At 32.0% G+C, this 22569-nt stretch overlaps 1 protein-coding gene across 1 annotated transcript in view; it reads left to right on the top strand.

Annotated features, from left to right (window-relative positions):
- The window catches only part of Eys (eyes shut homolog), a 1560564-nt gene that overhangs the window by 901643 nt on the left and 636352 nt on the right, over positions 1-22569 (top strand).

Below are 22569 nucleotides of genomic sequence, written 5' to 3'. Positions count from 1 at the left end.
CTTGTAGTATTATTTTATTCTGTTATTATCATTTTAGGAAAATAAAAATCCATGTGCATACACCATCTTTCTAAAATTAGGTTAAATACTTTAATTACTTTTTATTTGTGGATAGAATTGTTTTAAAACAATGATATAGGAAAAAATAAATGTTATGTTCACATTTGAGGAGATTCTGATCAGCAGTGATAGCCACTGCACTCTTCCACTCCAAAACACTAGATAAGTTTGGTTATTGTAGTCTAACAAATAGGTCAGTGGAAGAGGAAATTATTGGATTTATAAACCACAAAAATGAGAAGTTTAATATTATCTATTGGTCTTGGTATTTGTTTTGTTTATATAATTCAAAGTGTTCTTTTAAAAATAGTTTTGCTACATATTATGCATCGTTAAAACAATGATAGTGATGTTTCAAAAATAATAAAAGATGTGTTCTATGTAAAAGTTGTTAAATACATTTGTATTCTTCCAAGCTCTGTCCATTTGACTGTGATTCTAATATTAATGCTAATCTCAGTTCCCAACATTTTAGTCATTAATAATTCCTTAAAAAAATCCAAGGAGTACTACTGCTTTTTCAATATTTATAAATCTTTCATCTATCTAGTGAGTTCATTTCTGGCAATACTACACACTTTATTGCACTGTGTTGAATTTTTAAAAATCCTTGTATTAATATTCCTTGTAATCTTATGACTTGAAGCATTCACATCTTGATTTGAATGCTGGAAATACACACATACCAGCAGAGGTTTCTGTCATCATTAATCACAAAGCAGATAAAAGTACAAATATTTGGACTATCATTTTTAAGAATCTGCTTTTGTTATCTTTGGGAAAAATCACTGTCAATATGTATTGTAAAATATTGATTTGTGTGATAAAATTAGGCAGTTAGATAGTACCTCTCATCTTTCAATCACCTTGGCATTTTTCACAGCCATTTAGTCATTGAAAAAAAAATGTTCAAATTGGAGGAAACTTACAAGGCATACAGTTCTGTCCATGGTATATGACAGGTGCTTAATAAATGCATTAGCTTTTTATCATTTACTTTCTTTTTTCTTTTTATTTTTTCATATTTTTTTAAAGTAATCCACCACTCATTTTCAGTTTCTGTATATTATATTGTTATTCCGGAGAATAGTCACTTCTTTCTTCTTCTCTGCTTTCTCCTCATCCAAGTCTTCCTTTCTTCTTTATTTTTCATCTAATAAGCATTTCCCCTGCAAAAGAAACAAGCCAAATGCAGTCCCTGTGCAAAATTGATGCTGTAGCTGTTTTGCTGCACAGAGCATTGATAGATAAATGTAGAAATTAAAGGAATCTCTCTAAGGTTGCCTTCTAATGTCCAGCATGGAGTATCTTCAAATTCATTTTGTAAGAACTCATATCTGGATTTTCCTCTTTGTTCTTTACCTAATTAGTATAACTTTTGATGTAATACCATTTTCCCCTTGTTTTCTGTGGTACAAATTACACCACTTCTCTGGCTCAGGTTTTTTTATACAGCAATGCAGGCTGCATTCTAGATTTCTACTTTTCATAAGAAGAAAAGACCATTATTGTTCAGCTCTTAATTCATAATTTCAGTTCAGACTATACAGGGACAGAAATTCATTTAAATGAATAAACATTCTAATAATTAATAAAAATTCTCTGAGAGCTAAATTAGTTCTGACATTAATTGGTTTGCTGGAAGACTGCCTTCCCAGACTGTGCCAAAGTGTGCTAGAGTTGCTATCATTATGTTATTCATTAGTGAGGACTCTTCACAAAGCATGTGTCCTCCAAAGATTAATCATGGACCCACAAAAGAAACAACCTTTTTAAAGAGCTACAAAATGTGTAACCAGGAAGGAGTATGTATAAATATTAACTGTTAGAAGCCAAATCCTGAAAATCCTAATGAGAAAACAAATGCTTAATATTATGCCCTATTAATTTAGTAAAATGACACTAGAGTATTAATTGAATAGTAGTAGTCTATCAATTTAAGATGATAGAAGAAACATTGGATTAAAAGATTTTAAAACAAAAATAAGAGGTGAATAGATTTTATATTAGAACTTTTCCAGTAGATTTCTATATTTCCAATGTTAGAAAATAATTTTTACTTTGAAAAAATTATAAATGGATTAATTTAAATCTAGAAAATGTTATATAATTATACTATAGTATAAATATACTATACACACATTAATGTGCACACATGGAAATACATATGTATATAACAAAAAAAGCATGATAATCTGACCACTAGATAGACACCAGAGCTTTGTAAATTTGAATTTGAAAAACTTTAACCGCAGTTGAAATCTATTTAGAATTAAATATTGGGAAGTCAAATTTTGTATTTTCACAGTTCATACACAAAGATATAAATTTCAGAAAAACAATGAGCATTTTCTTGTATTGCAAGAAATAATCTCTAATGTATATATATATATATATATATATATATATATATATATATATATATATATCATAAAATTTTACCTTAATATTTATNTATATATATATATCTTTATAAGTAAATAGTATATACACTCTGAAAATTAAAGAACAGAAGGTTGGGCTCCTCATAGTTATTTAGGCTTTTTATGAAACAGCAACCCTAACTTTTGCCATAATTATTATTTTATTTGTTTCAGTTGTCATTATTTTTATTATTAATAATACTAGTAGTAGTAATAGTAGTATTTATAGTGCTGGGGATCAAAACTGTGGCCTCATCACTGAGTCCCAGACCAACAATTAATTTTCCTTTCATTATCTCTCTTCAACCACAACATTTAAAGAATTACCATAACAGGGCTGGAGATGTGGCTCAAGCTGTAGCGCGCTCGCCTGGCATGCATGTGGCCCGGGTTCCATCCTCAGCACCACATACAAAGATGTTGTGTCCGCCGAAAACTAAAAAAAAATAAATAAATATTAAAATTCTCTCTCTCTCTCTCTCTCTCTCTCTCTCTCTCTCTCTCCCTCTCTCTCTCTCTTAAAAAAAAAAAGAATTACCATAACAGTGTGATCTATTACACTAAGAAACAAATTAAAATATTAGATCATACAGAAGTAGACCTAGTAGTAGTAACTAATTTCCAATGTTGGAAATTGTGCTGGACTCTGTACATATATATCTCTTTAAGAGTATTAGACTGTCAATTCTCCCACAACACTCTGGCTTTTATCCTGCAGTTATAAATGAGCATGGAATAAGTAAACATCTAATTCATTATCCCAAAGCCTGTCTAATTCTACATGGGCACAACATGAAAGATTGTAGTTTTAACAATCTATATACACATTCTATTAAGTTTACTTTTCATGAAAGAATATTTAAGCAGATGGCTTGGTTTATCTTTAAGATTATTTCTGATTGTAAAAAGAAGAATTGTAATCAATGAAACCAAAGAATTCTTATATAATTTTGGTATAATAAAACAAGAAGAATACTAAATTATTTTTTCATTTCCAACAAACAATCATGTGTGTTCTCTGACATAATATGTTCATAACAAATGCAAATACAATAAAACAGGGAATCTCCTTTAGGTAATAGAATAGTAATTTCTAGAATCAACTTGTATTTATTCTATTTTACTTATTATTATCTGTCTGCTTTGTTTGAAAGTTATTTTTACACAGAATGTTTACAAACTTGTTTTTGGGGGTCATTTAATTGTAGATAGCTTAGTGCATTATAAGTCATAGTGAATAATTATTGTATTAATTTTATTATGAAAATTGTCAATTACAATCAAGCGGTTTACATATCCCATGGTGCTAACCAAACTAGAATTTTGCTATAAACCTTTACAATTTTCTCTGGCATTATGGGCACTCAAACATGACCAAGATTCCCAATCCCAAACTTGACCAAGCTGAGCAAGGACATTTACTATTCCACTTGACTTCATACCTTTTCCTTCAGATTTGGTCAAATTATAGAATTGGAAGTTGTTTTTTTTTTTTCTGGTGAATATATTAGTAGTTTTGAATTATTAGGAGATTATTTGAAAAAGAGCATTAGAGCATTATGTTATTTTAAAATCTCTCATTTTATAATACTTATTTTTCAGAAATATATCAAAATGACTACAGCTTCCGGTATTTAAAACCAAAATTCAATGAATAATTACTAAATTCTGATCATTATAAAATTATGTATAAATAATTAGGTTGAACCTGGAGATAAGTAGGTAGTTAAATGTAGAAAATCCCATGTTATTATCTGGTAGTCTGATATATTTTGTTCAATTGAGATCTAGATTACATATATAAGAATGAATTCATATTCTGTAAAATTTATTATAGAAAAACTGAGTTATGGTGGGTGTGGAGGCACTTTCCTGTAATCTTAGCCAATCTGGAGGCTGAGGCAGGAGAATCTCAAGTTCTAGGCCAGCCTCCGCAACTTACCAAGGCCCTAACCAACTTCTCAAGACCCCCCGTGTCAGAATACAAAATAAAGAAAGGGCTGGTGATGTGGCTCAGTGATTAAGTGGCCACCATACTGGAAAAAAAGAAAAAAGAAAGGAAGGAAAGAAGGAAGAAAAAAGAAAAAGAAAAACTTAGAATTGAGGTATATCTGAATGACCAGCTTGCTTACGGTCTGGAATTGTTTTTAATGCTTCCTTTGGCTTTTGATTTCTTACATTTAAACATGATAAATATTCCCCAAATACATCTTGATTTAAATTAAAAATCATCACTACACTTACCACTTTACAATCTAGTACAGAGAAAATTATATAGTATTTTATAATATATACATACATGTACTTGCTATAAAATGAAAATAAAAATTATAAAACTATAAACTTATTTGTAGTAGTCCACATGCAAAACATTTTTATATTTTTTAAATTAGAAATGAAAAATATAAGGATTTATAGCAGTGTGTTCTCTTCCGTTAGTCCTAATACATTTATTTTATTATGACTGATAATTTGGCAAGAAATGTGAAATTTTTTCATTAAATTGATTAATTTAATTCTAAAAATTATGCTTATGATCTAATTGCTGCAGTATGAAGGAAATCATTTTATTAGAATAGAAATGGTTACAGTTTTCTACAGCGTTACATATTCCCCAAACTGGAGATTACATATATATATATATATATATATATATAACAATTTATTTTTATTTTGGTTTTCTCTATTTCCATATAATTTGTGACTAAGGATAAGTAGTTTATATAGTAACAAAAATTCTGACATCAGTAAACAGTTACATAAATTAGCCAAGTGTGATGCCATATACTATAATCTCTGTGACTTGGGAAGATGAGGCAGAAGGATTTTACATTGAAGAGCAGCCCCAGCAAATTAGCAAGACCCTGTCTCAAAAAAAAAAAAAAAATCCAGAAAGGACCTAGAACATAGTTCAGTGGTAAAGCATCCCTGGGTTCAGTCACCAGTACCATAAATAAATAAATAAATAAATAAATAAATAAACAAACAAACAAACTGTTACACTGAGTAGTGGTAAGAAAAAGTCAAGTGGTACCACTAATTAAACTCTTGCTCAAGTTTTCTTCAAAAATTGTATGCCTGCTTAACATGGAAAAGAACTTCCAAGGAAACTTTGTTGATTAATTGTCAATGAATATCTGTATTCATTCACAAATGCTCATTCACAAATGCTAAGTGAATTTTTCCATTATCCCAAGTATAGAAATCTTATCTTTGTATTGCTTTTTGTTTGGAGTATGGAGAGTAAGTATTGGATCAAGTTTTCTAAAATTCCTAACTATGATGATTATCTCAGCTATGTAATTTATTATAGTGACCTACATTCTCTAGTGTATTAGCTAGAAAAATATAAATTACTGTAAATTGCAGCAGAATAGTTGTGGGTTTGATGTAAGAGAAGATTCTACCTCCTGGGACCTACGGTCATCTTCTTGCTTAGATATCTTTCTTATGAGCCTCCCAACATTCATTAAGCCTAGATGATTTATGTGAAGGCAGCCATGGATTGAATTAGATGACCGCTTAGGTTTCCTTGGAGACTCGTGATTCTATATTACTCTAAGATGACCTTCGGTTCAATCTAGAATTGATCATTTGGGGGCACAGGGATAGTTTTCCTTAGAAACAGGTCTAGGGGCAGCTTTAGGTTAGAGTTCATTTTTTTTTTTTTAACATCCACACCACAATCCTGTTGCTCTACAAGCAATTAATCAAATGAATAATTATGCCCAGATGCCCCTATTTAGCAGTAAGTATGTTTAATCAACATTTTTGACAATTAGTTATTTAGGGGCAGGAAGACCTTAACAAAATGCTTCTTATTTAAAAATGACATTCATAATCTCACGAAAATTTTTGAAATTGTTTTAGTGTACCAGAGATGTTAACCTCTATTATCTGAAAAATTCTGTCATGCAACTTGTGAGACAATCCAAGATAATGTCATATATTTTCTTTCTCTTATGGTTGATACTGTGAAATCTAGAATTATGGAATTGATTGTGATATGGTTTTCACAAAGCCACAGAAATAACTGCATTTTCTCTTTACCTTGAACCAACTGAATCTTTTCATATCACAAAACAGTCTAAGTTCCAAGAATCAAGAACTTAATGTTTTTATTTCTAAAATTCTAAACCATGACAATCACACAATTTTATATCCTCTGCCACTATGCCTAGTCATGTTTGAGTGCAACAAAAGTTTATATAGTAGAAAGACAATTTTTTTAAGAAACAGCTGTCCCTCCTTTAAAACCATTATATAATTTCCTTTGGTCTACTTTCTCTCAAGATTTTCCTGAATTTGCTATTATCTTTTAATATGTCATCAATACTTACAGAATTCCAATACATCATTATAAATATGGGTTGACTGATTAATTATGAACATTGGAAGTAGTCTGTCTCAATAATTTAGTGCCAGTCAATGAATATGTATTTGCTTTTAGATTCATTGTAAAATGTTCAATCTATCCAAAGTTCTTTGGTTTGGAAAAATTTTCTAATAGCCTCCTTGATTTAGTTTATGATATGTTTCATTTGGTAGTCAGCAATTTGGGGGAACAGAACTAATTTTTCATAATCAATGGAAGATTTCTATATATTAAATGATTATAGGAAACATGAAATACTCCCTGCAGTTGTGTTGTTCTTCAATCAGGACACTGAATAGGAGATGATGTTGGAAAGAAGAGGTTCCCAACAAAGGGTTCTTTTTACCCCCTCAGTGGAAATCAGTGAATAGTCATGCAGTCTCTCCTTGTTATCTGCTGTATAAAAATAAATAAACACATTATCAGCCCAATGCCTCAGTGACTGATGTCAATGAACATTGTTATGGAAATACTTTTTAATGAAAATTTCTTCCAACATCCCTACCTTCCTTTTACTTGGAGAACAGACCTCAAAGTAGGCTTGCACTGAAGCTGCTGTTATAGCTCAGGTTTGTGTCCCAAGGTGGTTTAGAGGACACGCCTTCTATCAGGTGCTACTCAGTGTATGCTCTTACCTTCTGGGTTCCTTATGCTCTCCCTCCTCATTAGAGTCCCTTTCAACCAAGTGCTAGCAATTTAACCTGCTTCTTCAGTTGGTCAGTTAACAACTCTCACAGAATAAAGACAGTATTTCCTTTCCCACATTCCAACACTTTCTTTCCCTTTACTGCCTGACCCGAACTCGTTTTTCTTTCCCATTCCTAAACCAGTAAGTTCTGAGTCTTCCAAAAGCATCCATTGTTCAAATAAATTTTCCCTCCTTACTATTTCAGTTTGAAAAATCATACTTAGTAGCTATTTTCCTATCATAATAGCAGTTAAGTCAGACAAGGATATGATCTATACTTGTCCTCCTGGCTTTCTGTTCCCTTCTTGGAATTGTAATTCCATAAATATCTTTAAAGATGTGCCATATTTCTTACCTTCAATATTTTTGCAACTCATTTACTCTTTGGAGAGTTTTATGGCTCTTAATCCTGAGGATAAGTCCCATGAATTTTCTTCAGCCCTATGCGCCCAGTGTAATTTGGTGCCCTTGAGCCAGTACTGCCTATTTGCTTGATCTTTGATCAAGCAAAGATCACTTAAAACTTAGTTCTAACTTGAGCCTCCTCAGAAATAATTCACTTTTTAGTTTAAAGTAATAGATGTTATTTTGTTCTCAAGCACCTGAGACCAGTGTAGACTCCTTCCTTCCCCTATAATCATAACCTAGTCTCGGCTATGATTTTGCAGCTAAAATTTAAATAGTTTAAGATCAAGCCATAGTAACCTTCCACCTAAGGCCAAACAGGCCATTTATTTACATTAAAATTGACCCTCTTCTCAAACATACAAGGCCATGATTTTACTACCTGGCACATATGAACAACATATTTCTTAAAGTTTGTAATGTTCACTTTTTGTCTCTTATATTCCTTTGCTGAAGGGCTGTCTTTGCAAAAACCTGAATTTTTCTGAACAATTATAATATGACTTTGCTTATTAGACCTGTGTATAGCCACTGTTTGACAGAGGCACTTATGAAGAGCAAGTGAAACTTGATCCTTACCTCTCACCATATACAAAGGTAAATGCAAACCAGATCAACTAGCTAAATGTAAGAGCTGAAAGTATTAAATTACTATAGGAAAACAGAGAAAACACTTTAGGACTTTGGTGTAGGCTACAATTTTTTGGATAATACCCCAAAGTTCATGAAATGGGAAAAAAAAGTCTCTGGGGTTATATCAAATCAAAAAGCAAACTAACAAGGAAGGCAAAGGAATGAGATGTACATCATTACTCTAATTACATGTATGAAGACACGAATGGTGTAACTCTACATTGTATACAATCCGAGATATGAAAAATTGTGCTCTATATGTTTAACATAATTTGCAATGCATTTTGCTGTCATTTATAACAAATTAGAATAATTTTTTTTAAAAAAAGAAAAAAGTTAAAAAATAACCTACAGAATGATGGAAAACATTTGAAAACCATTCATCCACAAAAGATTAATATTCAGAATATTTATTATTATATTATTTATGTTTTTATTTATATTATTATATATTTATATGTTAGTATTCAGAATATATATCACACAAAAAAAACAAAAAAAGCAATCCATCAACAAAATGGACTAAAGATTTGTCTTCATTAATTGATGAAAAATGGCCCACAAGTATATGAAAAAATGCTCAATATCATTAATAATTGGGGAAATTTAAATCAAAATCACAATAAAATGTCATCTCACCTTTGAATAACTATGATTAAACAGACAAAAATAAGTTTTGACAAGGATGCTGTTGGTGGGAATGTGACAGAATACTCATTATGGAAAGCAGTATAGAGATTCCTTCAATAACTAAAAATAGAACAATATATATTCTAGCCATTTCACTACTAGGTATACATTCAAATGATATGAATTTATCATACCAAAGAGATATCTCTAGTCCAATATTTATTGCAACACTATTCACAATAGACAAGATCTGGAATCAAAAAGGGATGATATCAATGGATGAACAAATGTAGAAAAATTTTGTATATATACGGAGTGGAATATTATACAGCCATAGAAATAATAAATATTTGTCATTTGCTGCAATATGAAAATATTGGAGATCATTATTTTAAAGTGAAATAGGCTAAACCAAGAAGACAATACTCTCACTCATTTGTGGAAACAAAATGGTGTTCTCGTAGAAGAATGGATTGGACACTGAGAAAGGCAGGAGAGGGAGATAGAAAGAAGTGAAATATATAGTATTATAAGTAATCATTTATTAATTATTTTTTCAAAATTCTATGAGATTGAAACTGTTATGCCCCCTAAACTTATTAGTAAACTGAAGCACATAGACATTAATTTGTCCAAAGACATGCAGATGAAAACAGCAAAGTTATCTTTGAAAAATATGATAAGCTTTCTTCTCAAAAAAAAAAAAAAAAATCCACTGGGTATGGTGGCGCACACCTTAATCCCAGTGGCTTGGGAGGCTGCAGTAGAAGGATCATGAATTCAAAGCCAGCCTCAGCAAAAGCGAGACACTAAGCAACTCAGTGAGACCCTGTTTCTAAGTAAAATACAAAATAGGTCTGAGGGTTGTGGCTCAATGGTGGGCGTTCAATCCTCAGTACCCAATAGATAGATAGATAACAGAGAGATAGATAAATCCTTGGCTAACTCATGCACATATCATTAAGTATTTTAAAGGAAGTCTTCTATGGTGGCCAATACTAATTATTTCAAATCAATCTGATATATTGTTAGAGTAGTCTCCCCTTAACTGGAGTTCTACTTTCTGCAGGTTCACTTATCTTTGATGCAATGTAGTTCAAAAATATTAAATTGAAAATTCCCAAAATAAACAACAACTTTTGTTATAGTATATAGTTATAGTTGCTCTATTTTATTATTAGTTATTGTTAATCTCTTATTGTGTCTAAATTAAACTTTATCATAGGTATGTTCCTATAGGAAAATCATAGTTCAGATTTAGTATTATACTTGCTTTCAGGAATTTACAGGTCTTCAAATGTATTCCCTGCAGATGAAGGGGGACTACTGGAAGAGACATTTAAGACCCTAATATCCACCTCTCATTTGCTATCTTAGCCATAATATTGACCCTATCTTCTTTTTTACTTCTTATTTTGTTTTCTTATTTTTTGGTACTGGGGATTGGACCCAGGGGTACTTTTCCACTGAGCTACATCCCCAAGCCCTTTTAATTTTGTTATTTTGAGACAGGATCTCACTAAGTTGCTCAAGTCCTTGCTACATTGCTGAGACTGGCCTTGAACTTGTGATCCTTCTGCCTCAGCTTCCTGAGTTGCTGAGATTACAGGTTTGAGCCATCATATTTGGCCCTATTCCCCTTTTAAGTGACCTTTTTCAGGGATGGTAGGTAGGCTTGCTCAACTTTGATGAAGGAAGAAGTAAAAGTAAAGAAGCAACTAACAGTCCTCTGGGAAACAGTGTATTTTGTTTTTTACTATCATATAGAAAGTATAGCTCTGATTACCTCTGGAGGCCAGTGGAAGAGTAACATTAAGGTAAATATGCTGTGCAAAAGGGAACTTGATGGTCCAAGAGTGGGTATCAATCAACCAAACCTGAGCTCACCTTAATTCTCTGATTTACTCAGCATTTCACTGCTGTGACCAAAAGATGAGACAAGAACAACTTCAGAGAAAAAAAAAGTTTATTTGGCACTCATGGTTTCAGAGATCTCAATCCATAGATAGCCAACTCCATCGCTCTGTGCCCAAGATGTGGCCGAAGGGTCTGGAGGAGGAAAGCAGCACAGGACATGACCATCAGGAAGCAGAGAGAGAGTTCTGCTCACCAGGGACAAAATATAAACCCATAAGACACATCCCTAGTGACCTACTTCTTGCATCCACACCCTACTTGCCTACAATTATATCCAGTTAATCCATATTCAGTGAATTAATGATGAATTGATTAGGTTAAGACTCTCATAACCTGTTTCACCTATGAACTTTCTTTAATTATCTCACACATTTTTGTAGGAACACATTATATCAAAAACGTAACTCTGCCCTATCTTTCCTGTATGTGAACATATTCATTAATGTGTTTTTAAAATGCAGTCTTGGTTAGGTTTTTCCCTTTTTTTTTTTTCTTGGCATTAACAGCTGAAACTTTCCCACCTAAAAAAATTATATCAGACTAAAATTCTTTGAATTTAGAAAACAGATATGAAGCTCTTTGACTCACATTACTTTGCACAAAGTAAATGTTCCATGATGGCTTGGAATGTTGAACTGATGCTCTGGAGATACAGTGGAAGAAAAGCTCTGCATGAGTAAATCTGGGTTCTTATTTTGGCTTTGCAAAAAACACTGTGAGACTCTTTGAGTAAATTAATTCAGATGTCTCAGCCTGTTTCTTCTTTTTAAGATGAGAGACTTAAAATATATTCTCTCAGTCTCTTTCAGCCAAACATTCACATTTATGATAATAAACTGAGTTTTACTAATTCCATACTGATATCTTGAAGAGATTTTTTTTTTAATCTCAAGTCCATTCACTCACATATAATTTTGCTTATCATAAAAATAATGCATAAAATTAATACTGACACTTAAATTTTTTGATTGTTTACATTACTAATGTGAAGTTGTAATGAGTTTTGAGTATAATAATGAAATTAGTATAATAATAAAAATTTTAAAACAGGGCACTAAATGCATTCTAAAATCTTTAAAAATCCATATTTAAGGATAATTGTTCACTTAAAGTATTGAACTTTTACAAAAATTATAGTCAGAAAAACAGTAACTAATGATTAGACATCAAAATTATTTGTGGAAATGTGGGCATATTCTGACTTTAACTTAAAGCAAAACCTGAAAAATAATCTGTTGGAAAATCTGATCACAATAATTAGTGTAACGACAACAGAACTTGAAGGAGTACATGTTTTTTTTGTTTGTTTAACCTGATGGCCAGCAAATTAAAATGTATGCTGTAGCTTACAGTTGAGGATTTATGCAACAGCAGTAGAATAAGTGCCAGCAGAATTAGCAAATTGATTGTGTAAGCAACAAACCTCATTTTAGCTAAACTGGATTTGACAAATTGCATGACATTCTGCCTGGTAAACTTGAGATTTATAATGTTTACTGCTATCAACAATAATGAAACAGCAGAGAACTTCAAGAACTGACATTTTAATCTGTATATTTCACTTTTCTTTTTGCTAATCAATGCTTAATTCTGAAATATATTTTATGTTTTGTTATCTTGTTAGCTGTAAAATTTGATACTATATTGTCAACATTAACTGAAATATAACATTGCATAAAGATTAACTTTTACTTTAGTATTCCAGTTTTTAAGGAAGAAAATTACCATGGGGTAAATATTGTTTTAAGTCCAAAAGAAAGTCCACAATTAATCGATTTGCAAGTTGAAGTAAAATTTGTCAATGCACCTTTTAAGTTGAAATAGCTATCCATTGGCATGGTTGATGTATGGTGATATATTTGTTGAATGGCATTTAAAGACAAAGAACATTTTTAAAATATTTATTATAGTTCTTAGTGGCACAGTTATGAATGGTTAACATCCATAGGAAATAAAGCCTCAGCTTTCATCTATAAAATACCAGACATTTTTTTTAATTCAAATGAGTATTATATGAACTATTAGTGGTATTTATTAGGCATTGGAGAGTGTAAATAAAATAACGTTTTTGTATAGAGTTGCTGCAATTACTGCTTGCTTGGAAAAGTTTGTCCATGATTCCTGCAATATGAGTTTGTGAGGCATTACAGTGTACTCAGGAGACTGATTTTCACACTAATCTGAATGCTTACTTCAATGCTACATTTCAAACTCCCTCCATGGTGGCAAATACACTTGCTCTCACATAACTGCTTTTGCTCAGATATTTTCAAAACTCTCCATGGCTCTCATTGTGCAATTCATTGAATTATTCAATTCAATTTTCTTACTTGGTAAAAAGAAATGAAGAAAATAAACTGTCATTATATTATGTCATTGAAATTTGGGTGTTTTTTTTTTTTCCCACTCTAATATAACCCAGCCTATCCTGTTAGATTCACACCTACAGGAAGAATTAGACATCTAAGACAATGTCAATATAATTGTGTAAGGTGTTAGAAACTAATTTACATGGCTCAGAATGCTGTAAACTCCCTCTAAAGTTAAGGTTATTACTACAGACTGAGGCAAAGTTAAACTCCAAGAACAAAGCAAGTAGCCTCAAAATGGGAGAAAGGCAGGATTTGAAGGCAGGAGCCAAGCATTCATAGTTCAGGGAATGATGCTCTGCCTAATATAACAGAACAAGAGTTAACTGTGCAAGACAGCTGGCATTTACAGTTAAAAAAAAATGATGGGGGTAGGTTATAATGGGTTGTAATGAAAAGTAAATGGTAAAATAAGAACGTGACATTCTTTGAAAGTCTTAAGTGTTCTTCTAAGTAGTTTGAATTTTTATGAGGTAGGAAATGTCATGTAATAGTTATATTACATAATCAGACTATGTAAGGAACATAACTGCAATAGTGAGAATAAGAGAAGAGACATGGGTCTTCAGGCCAGCCAGGAGGTTATCACAGTATTTCCGACAAATGCTATGGAGAGCCATGATATTAGAACAACATAAAAAACTATGATGCAAATCTCTTTGCAATTACTTCAATTCACTTTCTACTAAAGCACATAACCCAAAGATTTACTTTTAGTACATATTTCAACCAATTGATTTATTATGTTGATCATTTTGATGGTATAAGGAAATATTAAACACTGTGATTTCTGTAAGCAATACATGACATTGAGTACTTCTGGGAATAACTTATTCTGACGATTGTATTACTCTAACAATGTTGCCTCAACTAAGTCACTTACAAAGATAATAAACTGCATGAGCTTTTATTGCTTTAAACTCCTGAAAAAAATATAATAGACAATTTCTGTGAAATTGCTTTGATATATTTCTGGCCTAACAGATTTTTAAGAAAATTATTTTTAATTAAGATAAAATCAGTTACTATCATACCTGAAAATAAAATAGACCATTTCCATGAAATTACCCTGGTATCAGTCCAAACATATAAAGTAGTAAGAAAGTCGTTTTCAAATTAAGTTAAAATAAATTACTATCATTATACTACATATTTCTTTTTATTTAGTAAAATAGAATTTAGAGATGATATAGATTTCAAAGGCATGGTTTTCTCATCTTCAATTAGAACTGCAATAGTGTCTTCACTTTTTATTTGACATGGAGTAAGCTTCATAAAGATGAGTATTATTCATATTATTACTACAGTAACTAGCCATTTAATATAAGCAATTGAGAAATGGGTCACTTACTATTTTGGGGAATACCAGATATAATGTATTTTCTTTTGTAGAGATTTTGAGTATGGAAAGAATTTTAAAACTTACAACTATTGGAAAATTAAAATTTTGCATTTTCACCTATTCAACCTATTTTATTAAGCACCTATTAAATATATTAATCTAGGTTCTTCAAGATACAAAAATATAGTTCTAATCCTTAACATTTTACATTCAAATGGGGAGACACTTTAAAAATAAATATTATTCAAAAGATAGTATGTTAATGAAGTGCATGCAAAAGTTTATAAAAAATATAATTAATCAGACCATTTAAATGCCTTTTTGTCTCTATGGAAGGGTTTTACAGGGAAGTTTAGTATCTGTATTGAGTCTTTGTGGAAAAAAATTAGTTTGCTAAAAACACAATTAATGAAAAACATTCTATGGTTGGAGAGAGAAAGGATACAGGTATAAAATAGCACACATATACACACCATATACAGTGCTTCTATTTAAAATGAGAAGAGTGGTGATAACAGGGACAGAAATTAGAGTATATGTTGCACATAAGAAACTGAGCTAGAAAAAACACGTCTTGTTTGACTCACTCAGCCAGGAAAAAGTATACTGCTTTGAACACAAATATTTCCTAAAACATTTCTGATATTCTACATTGTTCTACTTTTCAAAGTTTTTTTTTTTTTTTTTAAATCACATTATGAAATGGAACACATATTCCCATTTGAAAAACTAAGCAGTTTCTCAGCTGGCCCAATGACCCCATTTTATCTTGGTATTTCTAAAATATTTATGTATAATATCATGGTTCATCATTGTTTTTAGTGGTCAGCACTTATAAATTATAAGTAGAAGCTCTGGAGATGAAGCTCCTCTAACACAACAGAAACTTGTTAAAGAATGGGTATGGAGAATCAATAGAGTAATAGAATTTGAGGAAAGAAAAGGAAAAAATAATCCCTGTTACATTTACACATCAAACATGAAATAGGGATGTTGAGTGACTACTAGCACAAAGCATAAATTTAGAGTGACTAATTATTTCTTCCAGTTATGAATTTTCATGATGTTAAGAATCCAAAAATAAAGGACAATATGAGATAATGTGGAGGGCATTTCAAATAACATGTGAGTTGTATACATTGTTCAAGTGTCTGATTGACAGATTTGAAGGTTTATATGTTGCAGCATAAAAAAAATGAAGGATGTAAATGGAGCATTAAATACTTAGGAGGTAAGAGAAGAGAGCATCACTTTTAATTGGAGAATCAAACTATTTTTTTCTGAATAGGTTCAGTATACAATGCCCTTTAAAGAAAATACAATTCATCCTGGAAAACTGACAGGAGCCGGTATGAGGGTCTTGGTATTGTCTCAAAGGAAGACCAGCATGTTGCAGTCATAGGGGTCTTCTTTGCTCTGTATTAGAGAATCATATTCCTTCATCCCACTAAATGGATTCTGTTCCGTTTATATGATTGGAACCGTGGCTGGATAGAAGATATAACATGGGTGCTTCATAGAAGTCTGACTTTTCTAATCCATTTCAAGTCAATGAGAAATTGAATAATGTCATTTGCTCAGTCTTACCTATGATGTTTGGGCCAAATATTAGTTACTAGCATAGATATGATTTAAATACAAAAACCTATACAAGTGTTGGAAATGTATGCGTGTGTGTGTATCCTTATGATCCATTTATATACTTAGGAGATTAAATAAAACTATTTTAAATTGATATTGGCTTGTATCTCTTTGACAGCAATAATGAATATAGAGCCAAATGACTAACATAATTGGCCCTTTTGAGATATAAGAACATGGGGAACAAGAGAAAATAAAAACGAACACATTTTTTTTCAGTTATCAGAAACATTCTTTAAAAGAAAAAAAGTACATCCTATGCTTTTCTCACTTTGCGAGATAATTAATTATATCACTTGTATACACTCAGAAATCCACTGGAGAAAGAGTGTGCCATTTTATTCTTCTGAAAGGGCTCTTACTCTTTGAATTCAGAAATAGGGAAAAGGCATTTTTTTTAAAACAATTGAATTGATTCATCATATTCATGTTATTCGTCAAAACAGATCTTCATAGGACTTCTGAAATATGACTTATGTTACAGAATCTTGTAATCTAGCAAAAAAGATAAATATGCAAGTAATTAGCTACAAGTTAGGAGATAGGCACAGTAGGGAAGCATGCTCAGAAGACTATGAGGAGGAATTAACTATTAGTGTCCAGGTTTGCTGATTGAAAGCTTCTGGGCTTTGTGCCTTACTGATTTTTTATTTTTGAAAACTCAAAGTTGTAATATATTTGATACATCAATCTTGGGAATTAAGTAAGAGATATAATTTTAAAGAAGAGGAAATTATTTCTTCAAGGGTCAAAGTGATTTGTTTAATATAGAAAGGTGAGAGAAGCAGAGCAAGATGGCTAAGCAAAATCTTCCAGCAAGTGTCCTTCCATAAACACAGTAATTTCAGCAACTACGAATGCAACAAACTACTTTCAAAGGGTTAAGAAAGACAGATAGGAGAGATTGATGCCTGGTTTTAGCATAATAATAAGGAAAGATGCATTAAAGAAGGCAGGAAGCAAAGAGTTGTCCAGTTCACCCCTCCCACAACTCAAAGCAGTGTGGCATGCAGAAAGGCACCTTCAGTTTAAGAAAAAGAGAAGAAATTAAATCCATGCCTTAGATGTGATACCCAGTAACAGACTCACCCTGAATCTGGTACTGCCTCACAATCCCTAACATCAGGCCAATCCATGGACTGAACTACTAAAACTGAGTTTATACAGATCACAAAGACTACTGCCACCGCCTCTCCTCCAACCTTTGGCAGTAGATCAAAGGGCAAAATTCCACTGCCTAAGGAGCGGGGCATGAAAGTTACTCTTGAAGGGACTTTGGGAGTTCAGTGCCAAGGCCACTGCAATAGGGTAGAGCACCAGACCTTATCTACATACAGTTCAGAGCTTGCAAACAGAACCTATAGAACTTCCCTGACATCAAGCAGAGACCTGCATCATTGTAAGATAAGAGTGGACTGGAGATACACATTCTTCCATCCCCTGAGACAATGTAGATCCCTGAGGCTGTGAAAATTAGGTGTGATCAGTTTTAGCAGCCAAAGATTATCTCCACTACCCTATCCAATCTCAGACAGCACAGCTATCCTTAGGCTAGTGCTGCTCACAAATGGAGCCTCCAGACCTGCCCTAGCACAAGGCAGATACATGCACCAATGTGGAAAAGACTAACATTTCAGCTTGTTGGATGGTCCTGTGTGTACCCTTGAGATGGTGAAGGTCATTGTGGCTATGGGACTCAGGCATGACCCAACTTAGCATCAACCTTCATGGTTCAGAGACTGATATTAAGCTAGGGCACAATGGAGTCTCACTGTCTCAGGGAACTGAGTATGGGGAAGGTATGTGTGACACAAGCCTAAGTCTGACAATGATGGAGGTTATACGTGGAATCTAAAAGCCCTTATCTCATAGTTGAAAGTAGAATGGTAGTTAAAAGAGGTTGGAGAGTGAAGGGAGGAGATAGAAATGAAAAAATGTTGATTAATGTCTACTAAGTTACAGGGAAAGATGAGTCAAAAGTTCTGGTGAGCTGTTTTGCACAGTAATATGACTATAGATAAAAATTATGGACTTTATATTTCAAAAAAAATAATGAAAGGCTTTGAATATCTTCCCCACAAACACATGATGAATTAAGAGGTAGAAATATTTTACCTAATTGACAAAGCATAATATGTACCTGCATTAAAACATTACCTATTACCCCATTGATATGTACAACTTTTAAGCTTTTTATACATAAGTTAAAATAAATTTAATTAACAAATAAAATAGACTAACAAGTAGCAAAACTGAGACTACAATCCTATCATGATGATAATAGTTAATGGTTACTGAGTTTTTACTATGTGACAGGTACTAGGCTCATATTCACCTTTTCTTTCAGTAATACTTAGGGAAATCTATGAATTAAATACTATTTGTGGAGTATAATAAGAAAAAAAATGCATTGAAGGATTACAATACATTAGACTCAGGTAATAGATACCATGGGAAAACAGTGGAGAAATTAGAGATTTGTTAGGATTTACATACTCAAGATTTTTTTTTTTTAGTAATTTAAGCCTGATACTATTCTTTTGACTTGATCATAATGTAAAAGAAAAGAGAAAGATAACTGTAAATCAGTGTTTTGTCATCTGTTTTTCCTGTTGGCCATTGCCTTATTGTAATAGGTCTAGGTAATCAGCTCAGCTTGAAAGCAGCTGTAGCTTTCCCAGGTCCAGAATGATTCATTTCCTGCCCATTACTGTTACCAAAGAGAAGAGGTACAACTGGGGCAATACAAATGCTATCTTATTTTGTAGTTGTAGTAAAAAAAAAAAAAGTTTGGTAAATTTTATTCAGTATCTCACTGTTAGGAAAGTCAAATGTAAGCTTTCTGCCTACAAAGCTCAGATTGTTTAACCCAACATTGTGTTGCTCTTCTTGAATACCTATCACACTATATCTTGACAAAGTCTTTCTGCTTCTAATGGATGTTTGTGAACTCTATATGTGACAATTCACCACATCAAATTAACTTGATGAAACTGTTAATTAACCATGACCATCATTATGAATAGTAGGAAGTAAAAACCGTTAAGTTCTGTGGTCCCTGTCATCTGGAGTGTGCAAATTTATAATTAACTTAATAAGCTTCTAGAATGTCAATAGGACTTGAGAATTGTTTTCAAAATCTTACATAATATTTATTTTATGATTCTAAGTAAGAATTTGCATGATCAAAGGTAAATGAATAGAAGTTGAGTAACTCAGAGTAGGAAACACATGTTCTTTCTAGTTACCTGTTTTCTAAAATAGTAAAATAACCCCTTCCCCATGTTACCTAATATGTGTAATTCCATTATAGTATTAAAAATGTTATTTATTATTTATTTATTCTTAGTCAAACAAATCATGAATTCTTATGTAGAATTCACCAAAATATCAGCAGGTAGTGATGGAGGCCATTTATGAATTATGGGTTTGTTAGAGCCACCATAAGGCAGGGAGTTGCTTTCCTGAGAACTCCTGCTGTGAACCCACGGGTGGCAGATTGTTCACATTAAAGCTGACACCCTACCTAAGCTCACAGCCAAGGTTCAAATGCAGTTCCAGAGGTGGGCATAACCTCCCTATCCCCAAACAACTTATTTTTTCCATCTTTATCCTGTTTCACTCAAGAAGCCTGCCACACTGAAAGCTTTTGGTGTATTTTCCCTTAAATAAAGAATTTGGGCCTTTTTCCTAGTTCAGTTCCAATTCCTATTAGGGCTGGAAGATCCACCAGGCCCCCACTTTTAATACAATTTTCTGCCTATTTTTTTTTTGTCCTTTATTGATTATTTTCAGGCTTTTAATTTTTCCAGGCAGTTCACACTTTCAAGCTATTAGCTCTCAAGGGTGCTGGTAACCCCAACAAGGTAGTCTGATAACAACAGAACAGATGCGTTCTTTATCATTTACTGCAGCAGGAAAGTACACCAGATTGGCAGAATATAAGCCATCCCTCAGAAGGGGAGAGTCGAAAGTGGAAGATTTACATGAAAAGGAGGAGGGAGTTCACCTGATTAAAGGATAAGGCCTTTCAAGTTTGAAATTTGAAAATTAACAAAAGTGGGGATATAAGAATTTTTAATGAATAGACACTAGTAAGTTTTTGAAGCAATTCTTGATAAGTAAACTCGTATGATAAATGAGCTGTTTTGACTAGATAAGTAGATAATTGTTTCTGATGAAAATATCCTAATGCAGAAAATGTAGTTATTTATTGACTATGTATGTTCCCGGCATTGAATTTTCCTGAAACCAACAACTAAGTCATGTTACAATTGGTGATCTATCATCATAGATAAATCATGTTCACATAAAAGACCCTGCCCTATGTAGGACTCATTTCTGCTGGTTATCAATTCAGTAGCCCCAAAGTGAGAGCCTCAGAGATCCTCTTTCATTCTACTAATGTTCATTTGTGTCATCTGTTAAACAATAAATACCTTGCTACGAATTTTAGCATCTGCAAAAGTAATTCAAATAAAAATTTTAATGTGAAAATAGATACTTTGTCCTTTATTAAAATGTAAATCATAAACATATTTGTGATATCCTAGTATTTACTTGTATATGACATTAAGAGTCTCACGATGTTGCCTTAATCATGAATTCTAAAAAGGTCATATTAACAGATTTTTTTATTTGTTAGTGTTTGTGTGTCAGTTGAGAAACAATTACTAACAACAAACTAATGTATGTATACCAATCATGATTACTTTTGTTTATTTATATTACTGTATTTACCTATAATATTTTATGTGCTAGATGATTGGATAAATACTTTATGTTAATATAGTCTATAAATGCAAAGAATTATTGTTAATAATAAAACTTGAACTTTTACATTATAGTTCATAATTCTCATATATATAAAATATTTATATAGAGATATATATACACACATATGCATATATGTGCATGTTTTTAACAGGAAAATAAATTAGTTAAATTACAAATATCATCTTCCTTTTTATAATTTCCTTCTAAATATTCTTTAGTTGCTTAACTGCTATAAGTTCACTAGTAAAATAAATACTTGAGAGTAATTATTGTCATGATTTTCTTTGATCAAAATAGAAAGGCGAGTCAAGCCTCAAAATTAGTCATTTCTTGTAGCAATATTGTACACTGTCATAATTTTTATTCAGATTAATTCATAAAACTATACTCTTTCATCTTGTATAGAATATCAATTTTTTTTTAGTTGAATACCCTAACAAAGGCATACTTTACAACTGAGGGATAGTATGTGTGGTTACTCCAAGATGTTATTAGTGACATTTAAACACCATTTTTATAAGCTTGTGCCAGGGTACAACTGGAACTTTACAAGCATTCAGTCTCTATTTTTGATGGCAGGACCATGTTTACATGGCCCACATGAGCAACATCTCCATATTTAAATGTCTCCTAATTCAGCTAATACATCATTTTTCTTAATTTTGTAGCTGAAATATCTACACAGTTTGAAAATTCTTCATTAAACATTAACAAACTTATATTTGTATTTCTTAGAAACAAACAACATCTGAGTTGATGTTAAAACAATGGACAAACATGCATTTTCAAGTCAAAGATGAATGGGGGAAAGTTGGTTTTGTAAATTCTCTAAATCTATTGAATCAAATCATATTCTGTGTGTTCTTCTGATGACTTCCCTTATCATCTCTATATATGCCCCCATGTTCACTTCTGAAATAAACTATTCTATAACAGGCCGAACACAGAGAAATCTTAGATAATTGGAAGAACTGAATTTTGGAGGCTTTCTCACCTCTATTATTCCAAATTATAATACTGGTGTTGATGGTAGCAGGACCGCATTAGGAACCTCTCCAGACCTAGAAGCTTGTGGCTACCTTTAATTCATTCTAAAACATATCTGACTTATATTTTCATTCAATCTATTCTTTCTGTATTACATTCTTGTATTAAACTCAATGTAATTCTGGAAGGTATCATAAAGGATCTTGAATATTCAAGAAAACAAATTACACTATTGAAGATTTCATCAAAGATCAAAGCAATTTCCCTTCCAAATGAGAAAAAAATAGTCTCTGAAGAAGAATCTAAAAATGATAAATTGGTGG

This window comes from Marmota marmota, unplaced genomic scaffold, assembly GCF_001458135.2.
Source record: "Marmota marmota marmota unplaced genomic scaffold, marMar, whole genome shotgun sequence".
Lineage (NCBI taxonomy): Eukaryota > Metazoa > Chordata > Mammalia > Rodentia > Sciuridae > Marmota > Marmota marmota.
The sequence above is the reverse complement of the archived record's forward strand: the minus strand, read 5'-3'. Positions and strand labels throughout refer to the sequence as shown.